The sequence below is a fragment of the Ctenopharyngodon idella genome, chromosome 2, assembly GCF_019924925.1.
Source record: "Ctenopharyngodon idella isolate HZGC_01 chromosome 2, HZGC01, whole genome shotgun sequence".
Taxonomy (NCBI): Eukaryota; Metazoa; Chordata; class Actinopteri; order Cypriniformes; family Xenocyprididae; genus Ctenopharyngodon; species Ctenopharyngodon idella.
The window spans coordinates 29,935,514-29,956,747 of NC_067221.1; the positions used below are offsets into that span (position 1 = coordinate 29,935,514).

Here is a 21,234-nt window from a genome sequence, read left to right on the forward strand (position 1 = left end):
CTAAGAACATGCTAAGAACTCTATAAAAACTCCATAGTAACCATCTGTGACAACTACCGACCACCTAGTAACACCATAGCAACCACCCAGGTTACCATAGCAACCTCCTAGCAACCACCCAGAACACCCTAGCAACCGCCTAGCAACACCTTAGCGACCACCCCAAGTACCTTAGCAACTGCCTAGCAACACCTTAGCAACCACCCAGATTACCATAGTAACTGCCTAGCAACCACCCAGAACACCCTAGCAACCAACTAGCAACACCTTAGCAACCACCTTAGCAACTTTAGCAACCTTAGTACCTTAGCAACTGCCTAGCAACCACCCAGAACACCGTAGCAACTGCTTAGCAACACCTTAGCAACCACCCCAAGTACCTTGGCAACACCCAAGCAACCGCTCAGAACATCCTAGCAACCGCGTAGCAATCACCCAGAACACCGTAGCAATTGCCTAGAAACACCCTAGCAACCGAGTGTCGAGTTTTGCCACTGCAGGCACCATTCACATTTTCTTCAGGAAATGTACATTCTAGTTCTTCTTCTGATTCTTCTTCTGGACAAAACTTTGGCGCGTAACTCGTCCCGCACCGTTTGTCATAGACCCATAAATGAGACATCGAATTGTGCGGTTTTTTGTGGACACCAGTGCTATGACTTTTATAAGCGATCGGGTGTACGATATTCGCCGGCGGGCGAAAAAGTAGCCGAAAAAGTCCCATAGACTTTGCATTGCGACAAACTTTGACGAGTCATAGCTCCTAACGAGAATTTTGTAGAAACATGTTGGTTGGGGGCCAAGATGGCGTCGTCATAGGAGGGCATGTAAGTGTGGGCTGCTAAGGTGATGTGGTGAAACAACTTATTTGTTACCACTATTCTCATTTAATTTGCACGGACAACTTATCTACAGCACATATATCTGTGAATTATATGGGTAAATCTAAAAGAAAAACGAAAGGAATGCAAAATCTTAACGTAACTTCAAACTGAGTTTCTGACACAAACAAAAGTGAACGCTCAGAACTCAGCAGCACTAACCTCAAAACCATGGACGTCACGAGGAGCGAGGGTGAAGCAATAGAGGTGTATGATTCAACGCCAATTTTTGATGAGGGGGCTCTTGGTACTCCCTTTCCTGAAACTCCTGTGAAACCGTTGGCCAAAAAAACAAACGTCAGGAAGAAAGATGGCCAGAAGGAAGCGATGGAAATGCGAGTATACTATCTGCAATACGAGAACTCTCTGTAAAACATGATGAAACTTTCAGCGAAGCAATGAAATGCCTTGATGGTGAGATAAAAACTTTGAAAGAGGAAAAAAAAATCCCTTAGAGCCGGTCTGTATGAGTGCAGACGTTATAGCTGGAGGTGGTTGCTCAAGTTGCACGGGGTCAAAGAAAGAGCAGGGGAGGATGTCAGGAGTGTGGTAATTGACATCTTCGGGAAAATGGCACCAGATATTCGAGACAGCTTAAATGACTGCGTGGATATAGCTCATCGACTGGTTCCGGCAAGGGATGACGGAAAGGCAAGAGCTATCATTGTCCTGTTCTCCTTCCGCCGGGTGCGAGAAGGCATCTGGCGGGCCGCAAGAAGATGCAAGTACCTGGAAGACAACGGCCTGCATCTTACAGAACCACTATCTCCAGAAGACAGGACAGCGAGGGAGAAACTCTGGCCTCTAGTTAAAGCAGCTAGGGATGCTGGTAAGAAGGCTTCCTTCCGCCCCTCGTTCACGTTGATTGATGGAAAGAAACACTTCTTCTCGGATGTAAAGTAGTGTTGACTTTGTTCGTTGTTGACTCTTTGATTAATAAGCAATGCAATAGTTTTATAGTTACATAACGTTGACTTAACATTGACCACTTATTAGGTTACCTGTTTAGTTGTTTACTTTTTTTTTATATTTATTTATTCACTTTTATTTATTTACCTCTATTTTTTATTTATTAATACTATTTTTGTTATTCTTTCCTTTTCTTTTATTTAAGCTTTTTATTTTCTTCTTCTTATAATTATTATTGATAAAGTGAACTCAGATGTGTGCATTTTTTCTTGGCACTTTATTTCTTTGTTTGTTAAAAGGGTACATCGTGCTGTATTTGCACAGTGTTTAAGTTGTTCTACAAGTTGTTAGCCACCTCTCCCTTGTTGTTTGAATTAAGTATTTCTTAAATTCTTGGGGGTTTTCTCATCTGTTGTGAATTTTAAGAACATTTTTCCTTTCAGTTTCCAGGTTGTTCATGTTTATTTGTTTTAATGGATTATACGTTTAGGTCTTTGTCTGTTCTGTCTCTAAATGTCAAGGGATTACATGATGTGGTTAAAAGGAAAGCAATTTTTTTACTTTGTAAGAGAAGCGATGCAGATTTTATTTTTCTACAAGAAACTCACTCTGAAGATGCAGATGTAAAATTTTGGAAGACACAATGGGGAAATACGATTTTTGCTAGTCATAGCAGTACTCATTCTGCAGGGGTCATGACTCTCATACATAAATTTAAAGGGGATATTCTAAAAGTGATGGAATCAAAAGATGGCAGGTGGATTACAATGGTTATTAGGCAAGACAACACTCTTTATATTTTATGCAACATCTATGGGTTTAATTCTCACTCCTCTAATAAGATTCTTTTTTCTCAAATCTCTGCTAAAGTCAAAGAACTACTTACTGAATATAAAGGTTATTATGTTATTTTAGGTGGTGACTATGATGAGTGTGCACTCAAAAAAATGAATCATGGCATAGTTTAAAATTATGTATTTACATCCTTCACTCAATCGTGTTTTGAATGATTCAGTGTTTTGAACAAATCGTTTGAGTCAAAGATTCAATGACCCATTCACAAACATCTGTCTCATTCTTGATGAATCGGCCGTTTGAACAAATCGTGAATGAACGACTCAATGACTCGCTTAATAAAACCGCTTATCACCTGCATTTGCGCTCACTATCGACAAACCAATCAAATTTGTTCAAAACTTTTTTTTTAAATCAGTCCAAACACATTTTAATTTTATTCAGGAGTTATGTACATACAAAACTATAATTTTTTATGACAGTAGTTTAGTGATAAAAAAAATTAGCAAATTGTTTTTTTTTTTTCCTCCCATCCTGTAGCCTAAGTTTGAAACAAATGAGTGTGAACAAGTTTATTTTTAGTTTGAAGTATTCTTTTAATAGTTTAAAATCAATGTATTATGTTAATAATTAATAGTAGCAGCAGATGTATTTACAGTACAGTAACAATTTAGTAGTTACAGTAAAAAAAAGCCTAAAAAATATTTTTGTCTAATATTTTGCAATAACTGATATTTTGTCTTTTGTCTTCACAGACATGTGAAATTGGCCTTTTAAATTGTGACATTTCATTATCTACATGTACTGCAGGTTACCTTAAGGTAACCTGCAGTACATGTAGATGTACCTGAATGTAGTTGCAGTAAAACAAGTATAAATTATTTTTAACTAACTGATATTTTTCTTTTGTTTTTGTTTACAGATATGTGAATGTGGCCTTGTAAAGTGTGTGACACTTCATTATCTTCCCAGTACGAGTTGCTGAAACATTTTAGGCTGAAACATTTCCATTACGGTCGCAACTGCAGGTATCCTTGTCCATATGCAGATTGCCCCTGCACATTCACAAGGTGGAAGACCCTTCTGAGCCACACATATCAAACACACAGGAAGTCAACAACAACACACACTCAGTTAACTACATTCTTTTGTCAGGCATTTGGATGTAAGGAACTGTCAACTGAGAAGGAATACTTTGCTCATGTAAATCATCACCTTAAGCAGTATGAAACCATAACTTGCATGTTTGAAAGATGTATGTTTGAGACAAACGTATATGGTACGTTTAACTCGCATAAAAATCGTAAACATAATCCCCACACTCTAAATGATTTTAAGGCTGGTGTTGTGAAACTCGCTGTTCAGTCTGATGAATCTGGTACTCCTGTAGATGATAGCCTCTCATCTTCTGCGGACATAGATTTTGTTACTCTGACAGATGCAGATAGTGAGAAAGATACTTCAGAGAACCTTCCAAAAATAGTAGAACAAAAAATAGCTTCAATTCTACTTAAGTTAGAAAGCATATTTTATGTTCCCTCTACGACCATTGATGAACTACTTGAAGAATTACACTTCATCTTAAGTACTGTGTCTGTGCCTGTAAGTTACAGCAGTCTTTCTGATTTTTTTTTAAAAACAAAGACCTAGAAGTTGATAGTTTAATTCTTAAGGAACTATCTGATGTACTCTGTAAATCCAATCCTTTGGTAAAAGCAATAGGGAAAGATGGTCCACTTGCTACAGATTATAAACGAAAGCAGTACTTTAAGGAACTGTTAAATATTGTTGAGCCTGTGGAGTTTATTTTGGACCAAGAAAAGAGCAGGACTTTTCAGTATATACCATTACTGCAGTCTTTGCAGCAGCTACTTGATTGTACTGCAGTGTTAAAAAGTGTCATCAGTAGCCACAGAACACAGGAAAATCTTCTTGATAACCAGCAGTATCGCTCTATTAGAGATGGTGTGTACTTCAAGGACAACACTTTCCTGTCAGGTGATGAGTTGCGAATTTGTTTAACTTTATACATAGATGATTTTGAGCTATGTAACCCCCTGGGTGCGTCTTGAAAAAAAAACACAAATTGTGTGGTGTTTACTGGATTCTAAATAACTTACCGCCAGGCTCTCATTCAACACTCTCTTCAATTTTTTTTGAGTGTTTTGTGCAAGAGTGACGATGTAAAGGTATATGGCTACAGACAAATATTAGAGCCACTTCTACAAGACCTTTGTAATTTGGAAGAGCATGGTGTGTTCATCTCACAACTTGGCAAGTTTGTCAAAGGAACAGTCCATTGTGTTGTAGCGGATAATTTGGGAGCCCACGGATTGGCTGGTTTTGTGGAGAGCTTCTCCGGACAGTATGTTTGTCGATTTTGTACCGCTCAGAAAATAGAAATTCAGGTGAAGGACGTTCAGTCAGGTGATTTTTTTTTTTTTTTTTTTTTTTTGCTGCGAACAAAAGAACTGCATGAAGCACATGTAAAGTCTGCAAACGAAACTGACACAAGTTGCTTTGGAGTAAAAAGAGCTTGTGTTTTGACAGAAAATCTTCACCACTTTCATGTTTGCACAGGCTACCCCCCAGACACAGTCCACGATTTATTTGAGGGTATTGTCCCTCATGAACTGGCACTGTGTTTGAGTGTTCTCATCTCTAAGAAGTACTTAATTCTTGAATATCTTTATCACGCAAATCCTCAAATTTCCTTACAAGTGGCATGACAGAAAAAATCGACCTCACATCATACCAAACAGCTATTCATGCAAGAAGACAATAGGTGGCAACGCTCACGAGAACTGGAATTTAATACTTTGCTTCCGTTTCTTGTAGGGGTCTTGGTACCAGAGGATGAGCTTGCTTGGCAAGTGTTACTAGATCTAAAGGAAATTGTGGAATTAGCTGTGGCACTTGTTCATACTGACGAGACAGTTGCCTATCTTGATGTGAAGTCAAGTTTGTAGTTACAAATGTCTCCACAGTGCCGGTTGATGTGTTGAATAAAGAAGTTGTATTGGCTCTCCGGCAGAAGTATCCAGATATCAGTCAAGTTAATCTTGCAAAAAGTGTCACCGCAAGAGGAATTAACTACCACAATGGAATGATAGTTGCATGTGGTTCAACTTCTGGAATGCCTGAATTTGCAGAAGTTCTCCAAATGTGCGTAAGGGGAGATGAGCTAAGTTTTATTGTTCGTTTATTGTGTGCTTGGTATCAGGACCACTTCAGAGCATTTGAGTTGACTTCTTCACCAGGGAAAGAAGTTGCCCTGGTTCATCTTGAGGAACTGGCAGATTTTTATCCACTTGTGGCCTACACAGTTGGTTCCAAACGTTTGGTAACACTAAAGAGACACATCGTTGTCAAAGGTAAGATTTGTATGTACTTTCAGTGCTTTGAAAAAAAAAAAGTTTATGACTTTACCATGTGAACGTTTTATTTATTATGTTTCCTACCCTGTTTGGGCCTGCCTTGTAGATCAATAAAGCAGGATGGCAGCACCAGCTATCTTCAGAGTCCTTTTTGGATGTGAAGATGATGCACGAAAACTAACCATTTCATCCGGAATGCCGACATCTGTGGATCACTTGGCTCTTAAAATTAAGACTGTCTTTGGAGTAACAGAGCCATTTAGGCTTCAATACAAAGATGCAGAGTTTGGAAACAAATTTATGAGCCTCTCATCAATTTCAGACATTCAAGATCGCAGTACTTTGAAAGTGGTATACTTACCTTGTGAGTATACCAGCTCTGTAATACCACCAGCTCCACCCACTACAGATACCTGCTCCACAATCCCAATGACTCACAGTAATGCATCTACCAGCTCCTCGCAGCAAGAACCAAATGATTCGGGATCTGTTAGCTCCTGTAGCAGCAATGATTCCATTCTGTTGTCATCTCCTGAGTCCCGGTCTTGCACTTGGCCTAAGGTCTTTGTAGTGCCACGTTTTTCATATTGTGCTGAGATACAGCTTCAGAATGGAAATGATGAATTCCATGCAAATGGAACTCTTCTATCTCTTACCCCAAAACTCAGATCCGATATACTTGAAGGCCTTGCAGAAGAAATAATTAAGTATACAACGTATCCAAAGGATGATCAATTTGAAAAAGTAGCTGAGGCCTTAATACAAACCCATCCATGTTTGCGTGAGAAAGGAACTCGCACTGGGTGGTGTGGATGGAAGCACTACATTAAAATCAAGATGATGAACTTCCGGACCAAACTCGGCCGAGCTGGACACCCAGAAGTCACCGTCAACTCGCTTAAAAACAAGCAGAAAGGCCAGGGGAAGCCAGCTGCAAACAAAAAAGCCCCGGAAGGCCGAGGTTAATTTCTGTCCAAAACATCCAAGTGGTGAAACCACAGAGAGCCTGGAGGTAGAACGGGTTGCTCTATTGAGTGAGATTAAAAAAAAGAATAACGAGACTGTGATTAAGGAAAAGATGCATTGTACCTTCTCATACCGGCGACAAGAAATTCTTCAGGAACCAATGATAATAGAGGTCCGAAATCAATGGCCTGCAATGTTTCAAATTGGAGAAGTAAGTGTAGGAAACCATTTGTTTCAAATACAGATGCAAATTCATAGTTGCCAAAATTGTTTAAAGTGAACTATATATATATATTTTTTTTTTTTTTTTTTTTTGCGTTTTCAGGTAAACTTGGAGTTTATGCGCATCACTACTGTTCCTCTGATCTCCAAATTTATTGGTCAGCTTGACAAGTGCTCTGATGATCTGGTAAAGGTTTTCCGTCACAAGGGAGGATGTGCAGGACAAAAAATCCGTACCATAATGGCACTGACAGCTCAAGTAAGTGTGTTGTTAATGTATTATACATTCCATTGATTACTCTTCCTTGACAGGACTTCAGAAACCCCCATCACTCTCGTTCAAACGGAGATATCTGTTCCTCCATTGACAGTCGACACAACTACCACTTAGATTCTTCAAAAAGTTTATAAAAATATTATAGAGAATAAACTATTTGAATTGAAATGTTTAGTCCAAATTTCTATAGAGACTTGATTGCTTTATAAGATTCATAAATTAAAGCAAATTAAATTTAAGCAAAAATTTAAAAAGTACATTAGTATATGCTTGATGTGCAAGAACCACTGAGGCTCTTTCGTGTGTTACACAGCACATTTGAGCGTCCTCGTGTCGTCAAAATGGACTAAACCACTGTAATTAGTTTTACAGTTTCTTTATGCACACTTTGGAGTGTTAAAGTGGTAATTGCATGGAGTGTCAATGGATAGAATTGTTTCAAATTCCATTTAAAATGCCCACATTTGTGACCCTGCCTGGAAAAACCCATCTAAAGTAATTTTTTTGTGATTTACTGTTTTTGGCATAAAATGTATACACTGTCCGGAGTATACATAAAGAATGTTCTGTGAAAATATAACCTTGATATGTTTAATATCGACTGAGTAAGGTCATGTCATAAATTGAAATTATAGTGAAATTAATAGGTGAAGTCAAACTTTGATGCTCGTTACCTCAGAATTAGAATTTTACACTTTAGCTTGGATTCCACAGACAGGGTGACATTTGTGTTTCGAAGAAGAACATTATGATCTCATTTAAAATCTCCATTTGTTTAGAATAAGGCCAAAAGAATTTGGGGGGGGTTGAACATGCTTTAAAATTCAGCCTTACTTAAATTATTTTTTTAAATTATTTTGTTATGCTTGTTTGAGAATGAAGACATAAACGTCAAGCGTGACTGTGTTCTGAGGTGTCTGAGCATGTATCTCAATGAAGACTTGGAGACACTCATCAAAGAATACGTGGTAAGTGTATGCCTGGCTACACACACACTCCATGTGCACTATGTGTACATTTATATGTTAGGGATAGTGTACAGGCATACGGCTGTTATCGCTTAATATTTAGTTAGCAATAACAGCTGTATGCCTGTACATTACACAGCTATTTACCTTATAATGAAGTTATTAAACAAGAAACACTGTTTTGAAATATTTTATTAGCGCATTTTTAATGAATACATACCTTCCGCGAGGTAAACTCGTTTACTTTTGGTTTTAAGGTAAGACATGACGTTTAAATGACAAAAACACGCAATTTGGTTTAATCATTTGTAAATATGTCAAACATGTTTTTAAAAGACATTTATATTTATTTTTTGTGAAATATTATACTGTGCCTGTCAAAATGATTTGCATCATCCGGGTTATCATGTGTTATCAGTTCAGAGCGGTTGTCATCGGTGAATAACACAAACGAATGAGCAATCAGAATCAAGCATTCCAGAGCGCCGTGTAATAAATATGAATAAATATGTATTTATTATTATTTTGAATTTTATTATATTACACAACGATCAGAAATGTTTTTGACTGACGCAGTTTAACATAAATTAAATATAAACATGCTTAATTTATAATGTGTATGAGATATTTACAAATGATTATCAGGTTTGTCTTTTTAGTCATATCGTGTTTTAGAACCGAAAGGAAAAAGGGTTTTCTTTTTCATGTTTTCTTTGAACATTGCTTGGTGTACAGGGGCATTGTCATGCTGGGATAAAAATGGCGCTTCCCAAAGTTTTGCTATAAAATCAGAAGTTCACAATCCTCTAGAATATTATGTACTGTAGCATTAAGTTCTGTGCTCATGGAAATGACTAAAGTAATCAAACCTGGTCATTAGAAGGGGCTGTCCCAATACTTTTGGCAATGTAGTGTATTTTGGTGGCAAACTTTCTTTTCTTTTTTTTTTCCTTTTCTTTTTTTTTATATAAATGTATAAAATGCAGAGAGAGAGAGTATATGAAGGTTTGCAAAACGTGTCTTTAAAATGTTTGCCTGTGTCATAACTTGTCTTTGTTCCTCCTCCAGGACTGTGAAAGTGAAGAGGCCGAGTCTGGGATTGCACAGACAACAATGGGCATCTATGTTATTCGGGCCGAGGGTGCTGATCCCGGAGATGAGCCTGCAGACGTTGGTGTGGTTCTCGAAGGTTTGGCAGTCCTCCAAAACCTGCAGAGCATCACACATGGATGTGTGATGCTTTTGGGACTCATTTATGCCCTTAATCTTAATTACCCGAAAGACCTCAAATGCACATTTGAAGTATTTCAGAAAATTCTCATGGAACTGGATTCAGCCAAGCTTTCGCCAAAAGTCCAAGCGCTCAAGATTAAAATGCTTCAGTAACACATATACTCCCCATCTAGGGTTTGACTTTTCCATGTACCTGAGTGAACATTGACACTTGTACATTGCAGGACTACATTTTCAACCTGTAAAACCTTTTGAAGTTTTTTTCTTGTGTATTTGTAGTTTTATTTTTATGAATGCCAAACATGTAAACATGCTTAAAAAGTGTTGCTTTTAAAGCCCCTCAGCCACTGAACTGTATGGCACTTTTTGTGACCTCCAGAGACTCGTTTCAAATATTTTCATGTCACAAATGTGTGACTCTGTTAGTGTTATGTAAGAAATGTTATTACTAAATCGGGTGTGATCTGATCATTGTTTACCTCAAGTTTTATACTGTTTTGAAAAGCAGTTCGTAAGGACGTTTCTTGTTCTTTTTTTGCTGTTGAATGTTCTTTCGATACTATTGCACTTATCTGACATGTTAACGTGCATGCAAGTGTGCTGGTCCTGACCACTCAAACACTGAGACTTTTGGATCTGTATCTGGATTTTTGGCAATTTTCAAAGTTCTAAAGTTTTGAAGTTCCTGTATGATTATGGATGTTTATGTATGCCCAACATGTTAACATGCTTGCCCTAACAACGTGTCCTAACCAATCAAGCAACTTTTTGTGACTCTATTGTTTTACAAATCTATGACATGCATTTAAAAAAAAAAAAAAAAAAAAAAAAAAACTGTCAGTGTGATAAAACTCTTTTATACTGTTTTGAAAGTTCTTAAGAAAATGATATATATATATATATATATATATATAATTTTTTTTTATAAATATACCTTTGATACTATGGTGTTGCAAAACCACTCATAATCAGACTTTTTTCTTGACTACCACCATTTCATTTCAGATGTCGTCACAGATTTGTCAAAACGTTAGTATAAGTAATACTGTTGTCATTGACTCATATGTAACTTGATTTTTCTGTTTACACAAGTGTCCAAAGACATTGATTGTGACTACAGTGTTTAAAGTGGTGCATTTAAGCTTGTTTTATTTATTTATTTTTTCCCCTAAACAACATATGGGCACTGGCTAGATTTATTTGCTTTTTGATCACTTTTTTTTTTTCTTTTTTCTTTTTTTTTTGTTACATCTAAAATGTGAATGTCAATAAAAAAAGTGAAACCATTTGGTCTAACTGTTGTTTTTTGCGTGTTGCGGTTACAGGAATAAAATAATTCATGAATATGATTTAAAGACCATTTGGTTTATTATTAAAATAATTAAATATTATGCATTTTAATTAAAGAGTTTATTATGTAAGAATACATAATCCTTATTCTAACGAATTTGAAACACATTTGATTTATTAATATTATTACATAAATCTTATTCTTGTTTCATTTACATATGTCTTACAAATTTGTATCACAAAGTTTATTACTTAATTTAGGTAAAAAAAAATATGTAATCCAAATTGATGGAAATTTTATATGCAATCAAAATACATAAATCTTAATTATTAGAGACAAATATTTTTTTGAGTGTGAGTAATGAGTGCATGGATGATGCTTTAGATAGATATCCCCCCAGGCCTAGTAATGTTACACTAAGAAATGACTTGATTCTCTCTTTGTGTTCTGATCTTTCTTTGACTGATGCATGGCGTTTTTATAACCCAGATTCCCAGGATTATACTTGGTCCAACAAAAATTTATCTCTTCGTTCCAGAATAGATTTTTTTTTAATCTCCTCTTCAATTCTTCATCTTACTAAAGACATTCCTCACGCCTTTGCTCCCCTATCAGACCAAAAGCAAATTTTATTAAAACTTGGCGGGCTGCAGCCTAACTCTAAATTGCGGGGCTACTGGAAATTTAATAAAGGACAACAAATTCAATGATTGTATTATAAACCTTGCAAAAGAATTATTTACTGATGTACATAATAGTTACAAAGAAAAATGGGAATATTTCAAATACAAAATTAGACTAATTGCTATTATAAGATGTAAAGAACTGAAAGCCAATAGACATCAGTTAGAATCTAATTTAATTTGTCGATTAAATGAGCTATTATTAAAAGAGAACATCTCAGAAGAAGAAAAACTGGAACTGAATAGTATCAATTTGCAAATTAATGAACTTTATTTAGAATTAGCCAAAGGGGCATTTATAAGATCTAGAGCCAAGTGGCTAGAAGAAGGCGAGAAAAATTCTAGACATTTCTTTGCGCTTGAAAAAAGAAATGGAAAGAAAAAAGCTCTTACTGCCCTTAATATTGATGGAGTAATTTGTAAAGATCCTATTCAGATCTCTAAATTTGTTACAAAATTTTATAGTAACCTTTACTCTTCTAATTTCGATGCTAATAGTTGTGATAAATTTATTGACAAAATTCAGAGCTTTATTCCTACTATTAATGATCATGATAAATATTATTATGAATTAGATATTAGTTGTGATGAAGTGGGGAAAGCACTTTATTCAATGAAAAAAGGGAAATCCCCAGGCATTGATGGCCTTACCATAGAATTTTACACTCACTTTTGGGATATTATTAAATGCCCTTTGCTCAATATGTATAAAGAATGCATCACTCAGAAAGAGATGACAGTAACTATGAAACAAGGCATTATTTCCCTTATCCCTAAACCCAACAAAGATAGTTTGTCTATTGACAATTGGCGCCTTATTTCGCTTCTTACTGTAGATTATAAAATTCTAACTTCGGTTTATGCCAATAGATTAAAATTGAATCTCAATTCTGTTATATCTGAAACACAGTCTGTTTTTTTAAAAGGCCGTCATATATCCAACAATATAAGATTGGTCCTGAATTTGTCGGATTACGCAGATTCCATGCACTCTCGAGGTCTTATTCTCTTTCTTGATTTTTACAAAGCCTTTGACACAATTGAACACCATTTTCTTTTAAAATCACAAGTTGTTTGGTTTTGGGGACTCCTTTATTTCCACTATTTCTATGTTTTATAAAGGAATAAATAGTTCTGTTGTTATTAATTTTGACACCTCACAGATTTGATGTACAGCGTGGTGTTAGGCAGGGTTGACCTATTTCTCCTTTTTTATTACTGTTACTGAGTTGTTATCTGTGAGCATTGTTCAGAATCAAGAATTGAAAGGAATTTCTGTTTTCGGGAGGGAGATTAAGATTTCACAGTTAGCAGACAACACCACGTTATTCTTAAAAGATGAAAAATGTGTGTCAAAGGCTTTAGATTTAATTAACCATTTAGATTTAATTAACCTTGTGCTTCTGGTTTAAAACTAAATATCTCAAAATGTGAGATCATGTCTGTCCAGGATTTGAATTACGATTCCATAGAAAATATTCCTGTTAAGTCCACAGTGAAATACCTAGGTATTTATATTACTAAAAATCTTTTGGCAAGACAACACTTAAACTTTTCAGCTAGGATAATTAAATCTAAAAATATTCTTAATATCTGGCTACAGTGGGACCTGTCGTTATATGGCAGAGTCCTCCTATCAAAGGCAGAAGGTCTCTCTCATTTTGTATATCCATCTTTATCCTTATTTGTTGAGAACAAAATTGGCAAAGAAATCAACAAGATTTTTTTAGATTTCATTTGGAAAAAGAAGTCTCTTAAATTAAAAAAAGAGGTGCTCTCTAACAGTAGAGCAGAAGGAGGTATTGATTTTTTTAGATTTTTCTGACATGATAAATATTTTTAAAATAAATTGGCTTAAAAGATGTCTTGCCAATCCAAGATCGATTTGGTACTTTATCCCCAACCAATTATTTGAAAAAATTGATAGCCTTTCCTTTATTTTAAACTGTAATTATTTACCTTCTAAGCTACCTATTGCTTTGTCTAAATTTCATCAGCAATGTCTCCTTGCTTGGAAGCTGTGTTATGTTCATAGTTTTTCACCTCATAAAACAGTGTTATGGAATAACAGTGATATCACTGTCAGAAATAAATCTTTATTTTTCCCCAGGTGGTTCCAAAATAATATTAATGGTATTCTCTCTTTATTTGATGACTCGGGTAACCTTTTTACTTATGAGCAATTTATGACTTTCCACAATTTCCCGATTCCTCCAAAAGAGTTTAACACAGTGGTTAAAGCTATCTCACCTGGGTTAATTGATCTTGTTAAAAGCCACTCCCTATATAATCCAAGGAGAATAGTCACAATACAATCTACTTTGTTCTTGGATGGATTTGATCTTTTGGACAAGAAATGTACCAGTAGACATGTACGCCAGATCTTTCAATTCAAGAAAAAAATTTCTCCAAGAGGAAAATTCTATTGGAGATCTTTGGTAGAAGATATAGATTGGAAAAAGGCATGGCTTTTACCAGGAAAATATTGCATATCCAATAAAGCTAAAGAAACACATTTCAAAATTTTACATAAAATATATCCTGTCAACTCTCAATTTTGGTCCGACCTTGGCTCCTATATTTTCAATTCTACTAATGTTACTCATTCTTTCAGTCTAAAAGACATTATATTTTATTATATTGATGACAAAAATAGACCCCTTGAGTACATTGTTAATTTCTACATTTTATATGGCAAATTCTTTATTCATAAACAAAAGTTTGCAAACAATATTCCATTCTATCCCCATTTCAAAACTGAATCAATATCACTTCTCAAATCTCTTTGTTGTATAAATAAAAAAATCCCTAAAATCTATAAAATATTATGAAGAAATGTTTAAAGAAAATACATGTATTTAAAGCTTTCTCTATATATCAATGTCTGTATGTTATTGTACCAATAATATAGTGTATGCATTCTTGTGTCACTTTGTCTTGTCATCTTTTGTTTTTCATTGTTTTGTTTTTTTGTATTTATTTATTTATTTATTTATTTTATGTATTTGTATGTAATTCCTTGACAATGTTCTTATGTTACTGTGCATTAATAAAAAAAAAAAAAAGAAAAAAAAAAAAGAAACATGTGGGTTACCACCGTTGGAAGAGGCTGGCAGGCTCTGTCAGACCATACCTCAAAATGGGGTGTAAGTTGTACCCCTGGGGCGCAAGAGCTGCCCAAAGTTGCCCCATAGACATACTATGGTGCCCATGAAACAGGAAGTGACTGCATACGTGTTTTTCCTACTATGGTAAATTACATAGGGATTTTGTATTGAACATAACTCTGGATCACAATGTCATAGAGACAAGGGGGCGGGGCTCATTTTACTCAGGCAACCATTCAGTCTCTCAGGATCATTGTGAAGCCATCAAGCCACGCCCTAGCAACCATTTAGAGCACCCTAGCAACAAGTTCCATAGACTTCCATTCAAAAAGATCAAAAGGATATCTTTGGATAGAAGTGCCATAGAAACATGAGGATGGGCTCGTTTGACTCGGGGCAGCAAACGGCCAATCACTAATCACCTTCAACACTTCATAGCCATGCCCTAGCAACCATTTAGAGCACCCTAGCAACCCAAAGCAAAAGAGGGATATCTTCAAATCTGAATATCATAGAGGCATGGGGGTTGGTTTATATCATTCATACTGACAAGCAGCATCATCACTGGCAGCTGCCAAGCCACTCCCTAGCAACCAAACAGAGTACCCTAGCAACTGTTTAACAAGACCTGTATCTCTGCATTAGAACATCTTACAGACATGGGGGTTGGCTCTTTTGACTCATGTTAGCAAACTGGACTTTCAACATGCTAGACATGTTAGCAGTGAATAGCTACATGTTAATAGCAATTGGCTTAGGGTTAAAACATGACACAAACAAGTCAAAATGAGTTATCATGTTAGCAGCATGCTAATCATGTTAACATCATGCTAGTAGCATGTTAATTATGTTAGCATCTTGCTAAAAACATGCTAGCAACATGGTAATCATGCTAGCATCATGCTAATCATGTTAGCATCTTGTTAAAAACATGCTAGCAACATGGTAATCATGCTACCATCATGCTAATCATGTTAGCATCTTGTTAAAAACATGCTAGCAACATGGTAATCATGTTAGCATCATGCTAATCATGTTAGCATCTTGTTAAAAACATGTTAGCAGCATGCTAATGGTGTTAGTATCATGTTAGCATAATACTAATCATGTTAACATAATGCTAACAACAAGATAATCATGTTAGCATCTTGTTAAAAATCCGTTAGCAACATGGTAATAATGCTAGCATCATGCTAGCAATATGCTAATCATGTTAGCATCTTGTTAAAAACATGCTAGCAGCACTTGTAATCATGTTAGCATCATGCTAATCAAGAGTGCCAAGTTTTGCCACTGCAAGCACCATTCACATTTTCTTCAGGAAATGTACATTCTAGTTAGTGGTGCTTGAAAAAGGCAAAGCATCACTATTGTTATTGCTCATACTTATTATAATTGCACACAAAAGTTTGGTGCGCTACTCCTCCTGCAGCGTTTGTCATAGACCCATGAATGAGGTGTCAAATCGACCGGCTCATTGAGGAGGGGTGTGCTATGACTTTTCTAAGTGATCTGACCTACGATGTTCGCACAGCGGACGTAAAAGCAGGCAAAAAAGTCACATAGACTTGCATTAAAAAAATAAAATTCACGAACATTCCGTCAGTCTCAACTGTCACTTTCACACACACACGCAGGGCCTGAGGAACCTTTTCTCTCTCAATCTTACTCATTTGACTTATCTTATCAAGCAGCCAATAAGTTATGACCTAAAATCTTCATCATAGCCACACCCTAGCTACCAGTTACAGCACCCTAGCAACCAATCCATAGACTTGCATTGAAAATAGATGAGAGTGATATAAATGAATCAGAACATCATAGAGACGCGTAAGCTCGGCTCTTTTGATTTTGGCAGACATGCAGTCTATTAGTTTCTCTAGCCATGCCCTAGCAACCATTTAGAGTACCCTAGCAACCCAAACCCAAAGTGGGATATCTTCAAATCTGAACGTTGGTTTATATCATTCATACTGACAAGCAGCCTTTGAGTATCATCATTGGCAGCTGCCAAGCCACTCCCTAGCAACCAAACAGAGTACCCTAGCAACTGTTTAGCAAGACCTACCCAACAAACACAGAATGTTGGCACAATGTAGCCAACCTTCTAACAACGTTTTAACAATGTGGCCAAAAGGTTGCTATAACTATGTTGCGTTGTGAAGGTTGTTACAGCGTTGTCACAATGTTGACATCTGACCACTCCTCAGTTCCATTGCTTAAGGTTGCGCTTAGGGTGTCTGGACAACCACTGGACAATGTAAACTCATCACTGCCCTGAATATCAGCATTTTAAATTTCAACCGACCTAACGGCCATTCGAGCAATGATAGGTGAGTATTGCTTTTAATTTACCTCCACTAAATAAGATACGTAAATATTCAAACTGAACCTACAATTTCCATGTCAATGTGACACTTACACTATGTGAATTTTCTCCGTCTATAAATTGGACGGATAGAATATCTGTCAGTTTACGATCTTGTGTATATTACTGTACCAGTGTAGCTATATTTCTTTTGGTATTCAGATATCCTTACCATTAGGAAAAGTGTTAAACATCTTTTGGTCAAGTAAACAAATATTTTAACTTCATGTGAAAAATATGCCATAGTGAAGCCATAATTACATACACAACGAGTGATTGACATTTCAGCACTCCTTGAACAGACAGCGACTTCAGCGCGTACATGTACACGCTGATGTTTTTCCCCCCCTTTTTTTTTTTTTTTTTTACAAAAGATACATAGAAAAGACAAACGTTTGTAACCTCGCACATAGAAAACCCTTTTAAGGGAAATATTGATTACCCTTTTCATTACACAAGGCAGGCCAACAGGATTTGTCCTGGTGGTGACGATGGCCAATGCTGCCAGTGCTGGGCCTGTGTATCAGTTCACGCTACACAGCAACAACACCGGTGTTAAAGGGATAGTTCCCCCAAAATGAAAATCCTGTCATCATTTACTCACCCTCAAGTTGTTATAAGCCTGCATAAAGTTCTTTCTTCTGATGAAAATAAAGGAAGATATTTTGAAGGATGTTGGTCCCTTCCAATCAATGGGGACCAGAAACTGTTTGGTTACCCACATTCTTCAAAATATTTTCATTTATGTTCATCAGAAGAAATTAATGCAGGCTATACAACATGAGGGTGAGTAAATTATGACAGAATTTTCCTTTTTGGGTGAACTATCTCTTCACTCTAGAAAATGCTGGGTTAAAACAAATATGACAGTTGTCAGACTCAGACGGAGACAGAGAGGTAAGTATAAGCAGGTGTTTATTTAACAGAGGCACGAACACAGGAGACAACAGTAAATGGAGTGAGTAAAGATGCAAGCATGTAGTAACAGTCATTTAGCTGGAGAGTAATAGAGTGCCTCCTTGATAGGTGATCGGTTGGAGAACACGGAGAACAGGACACAGGAAACGGAGAGGAGACAGCGGGATGACCAGGTAAGTCGCAGGTAAGGAGTCCAGGTTTGTATAAACGAGACCAGACACTAAAGTGTGAGGAGTGAGAGTATTTATAGGGCTCGTGAGATGAGGTGCAGGTGCTCGTGATTAATTCTCCGGAGAGAGAGAACGAGTGGGCGGAGCGTGGAGATCTGGTGACGACACGTTGGTGTTGGTGGGTGTTGGCTGTGTCTCCGTGACAACAGTAAAGACAATAAATAATGTTACAAAAGATTTTTACTTTGCTTTTGAACTCTCTAATTTTCTATTATAATAATGTAAATCAGGTTTGGGTGTAAAATCTTTGATAGTGTAAAGCAAATAAAGTAAATAAAGCAATTATTATATTATTGTTTTCCTTTTTTTTTCCTCAACAGGCTATTTTTTACATTGAGGTAAGCATACATTTTTTTTCTGTAAACAATTGTATGGGTCTATTAAATTTAATGCAATTAAAATTAAATTACAACATTAATGTCCTATCTTTAAGAATGGAGAACAAAAGACGAGCTGCCAGGAGAGAATATATGAGATGCTGGAGGGCAGCCAAATATATTCTTTCTAATCGTCACAAAAATTTGGCTAAAAACAATATTTGCACTAGTAAATTTCAAGACATCACAGTGTTCATCCTCTGCAAGTTCAATTTCAGAGTGTAGCACAGCTAGAGAGAGTGAAAATATATCCTTAAATCAAGAGGACACTCTCAGCATGGATGAAAGCACTGAGTACTCTCCGGATTATGACACAAATTTGTCAGTCTCTGAAGAGGATGAGGAAACAAATTCTTTGAGAGAGGACCTCATTACATGGGCCAACAAACACCAAATCTGACAAAGTGCTTTAGATGACCTTTTAAAAGTCTTGCGTTCACAGGGATATTACACATTGCCCTGCTACAGCACGCACACTTCTAAAGACTGCACGAGCAGTAGATATTCAGAATAAATCTGAAATGCAGTACATTCATCTATCATTGTCTGAAGAAATTGAAAAAGCATTGAAAAGATATCCTTCTGAGATGACTTCTAGAATTGATTCTCTGGAGATTTCTTTTAATATTGATGGACTTCCACTATTCAAAAGTTCATCATTGTCACTGTGGCCAGTGTTGTGTTTCATTCATCTTGAACCAGTGATTGTATTTCCTGTAACACTGACATTGGGATCTCAAAGGCCCTTGGATCTTACATTTCTTGAGGATGCTGTTACAGAAATTAAACAATTACTAGAAAGTGGCCTTACATTTGATGGAAGGATAATTCGAGTCAAGCTAAGGTTTATTGTATGTGATGCACCAGCCAAAGCAATGGTGAAAAGAACCAAGCCATTTTATGCATATTATTGTTGTGACAGGTGTGAACAAAAAGGTTTCTGGGAAAAAAGAATGACATATCAAGAAGTTGGAGGGTTTGAATAGAGCTCAGAATCAACCAGAACACCATAATGGAAGTACACTTTGACCGAGTTACCAATTGATATGATTGGCCAATTTCCTATTGACTATATGCATCAGGCATGTCTTGGTGTTATGAAGAAATTGCTGACAATTTGGACAAGAGGGGAAAAGGGATGTAGTAGACAAACCACGATGTCCATCGGTCAGGTAGACATAGTGAGCACAAAGCTTCTTGATCTTCAGCGATGCATTCCTTCATGTTTTGCTAGAAAACCACGAAGTCTGAGACACTTGGAAAGGTGGAAGGCTACAGAACTCAGACAATTCCTGGTTTATACTGGAAAGTTGGTTTTACCAGGAGTTCTTCGGCAAGACTTGTATGAGCACTTCCTAACTTTAAGTGTTGCAATAAGCATCTTACTCTGCCTCTCCTTGGTCAGTCAACATGCGTCATACGCACACAAGTTGCTACAGTATTTTGTAGCTAAGGGCAGGGAGCTGTACGGACCATCATTCATGGTGTACAGTGTACATTCAATGCTTCATATTGCTTCTGATGCAACGACTTATGGCTGTCTGGATGAATGCAGTGCCTTCCCATTTGAGAATTACATGCAGCAGTTGAAGAGAATGGTGCGCTCAGGAAAGAGCCCTCTTGTACAGATTGTGAAGAGGATCAAAGAAATCCAAGATGGCACAACTTCACAAAGTATTCAAAAGGGCAATGTCATTTCTTCAAAGCAGCCAGACAACTGCATTATTTTGGAAGATGGCAAATGTTACAAGGTCATCGATAAAACAGAGAATGAATACTTATGTCAAGTTTTTCTGCAACCATCTTTCCTCTTTATGGAGCCCTGCGAATCATCAGTAATTGGAGCATATGTGTGCCAAAAGAACACTGTTCTACAAATGATCCCAAAAGAAAGAGTCAGTCAAATTATAAGAGAAATCAAGACTGATCAGAAGCAAAGAGTTGTCTATTTGACTATCCTTTACAATCATGAAAAGTAGACAACAAATTGTCTCTGTAAAATATTTTTTGATACTGGAAATGATGTGTGCAAATGATGTGAAAGTATCTTAAAAAAAAAAAAAAAAAGCTGTATTGGTATACCTCTGATTCTCATGTACCTTGTCTTTGAGAATGTTTTCAGTTGTGGAATTCACATCAGATCACAGTGTAGCTGTAATTCCTGACGCATGGAAAGAAGAATTAGACAAGGTAAGGGTTATAGACTTACAGTACTGTATTGTTAAATTTCTAATCTACTGTCTAAACATAGTATAACTATCATAATATGGTTGGTTTCTAATAATATAGAAGGCTATATGGTTAATATGTAGCTGTCTTCGACACATTTTGTATCGGGGTCCCTGCTCCATGTCTCATTCATCTAAGGCAGGGGTTCCCAACCACATTCCTGGAGGCCCCTCAACACTGCATATTTTCCATGTCTCCTTAATAAAACACATCTGATTCAGATCATTAGCTCATTAGTAGAGACCAAGACCTGAAATGGATGTGTCAGATAAAGGACAGATACAAAATGTGCAGTGTTGGGGGGCCCTCCAGGAACATGGTTGGGATCCATTGATCATTGACCTGAAAAACTTTGATCGAACATCATAATGTTCTGTATATGTACAGTATATTCATGTAGCAG

The 21,234-nt window shown here is 36.6% G+C and overlaps 1 long non-coding RNA gene across 2 annotated transcripts; it reads left to right on the forward strand.

The window, feature by feature from the left end:
- Positions 1 to 464: 464 nt before the first annotated feature.
- Positions 465 to 10,914, forward strand: LOC127497400 (uncharacterized). Of its 2 annotated transcripts, XR_007925538.1 has the most exons (6): positions 466 to 3,613; positions 5,809 to 5,959; positions 6,069 to 7,139; positions 7,254 to 7,409; positions 8,303 to 8,395; positions 9,464 to 10,914. It is a non-coding gene; the product is annotated as an uncharacterized LOC127497400 (long non-coding RNA). The 2 variants fall into 2 exon arrangements; XR_007925537.1 differs by having other exon boundaries at positions 465 to 5,959; positions 7,254 to 8,395.
- The last annotated feature ends 10,320 nt before the right edge of the window (positions 10,915 to 21,234 follow it).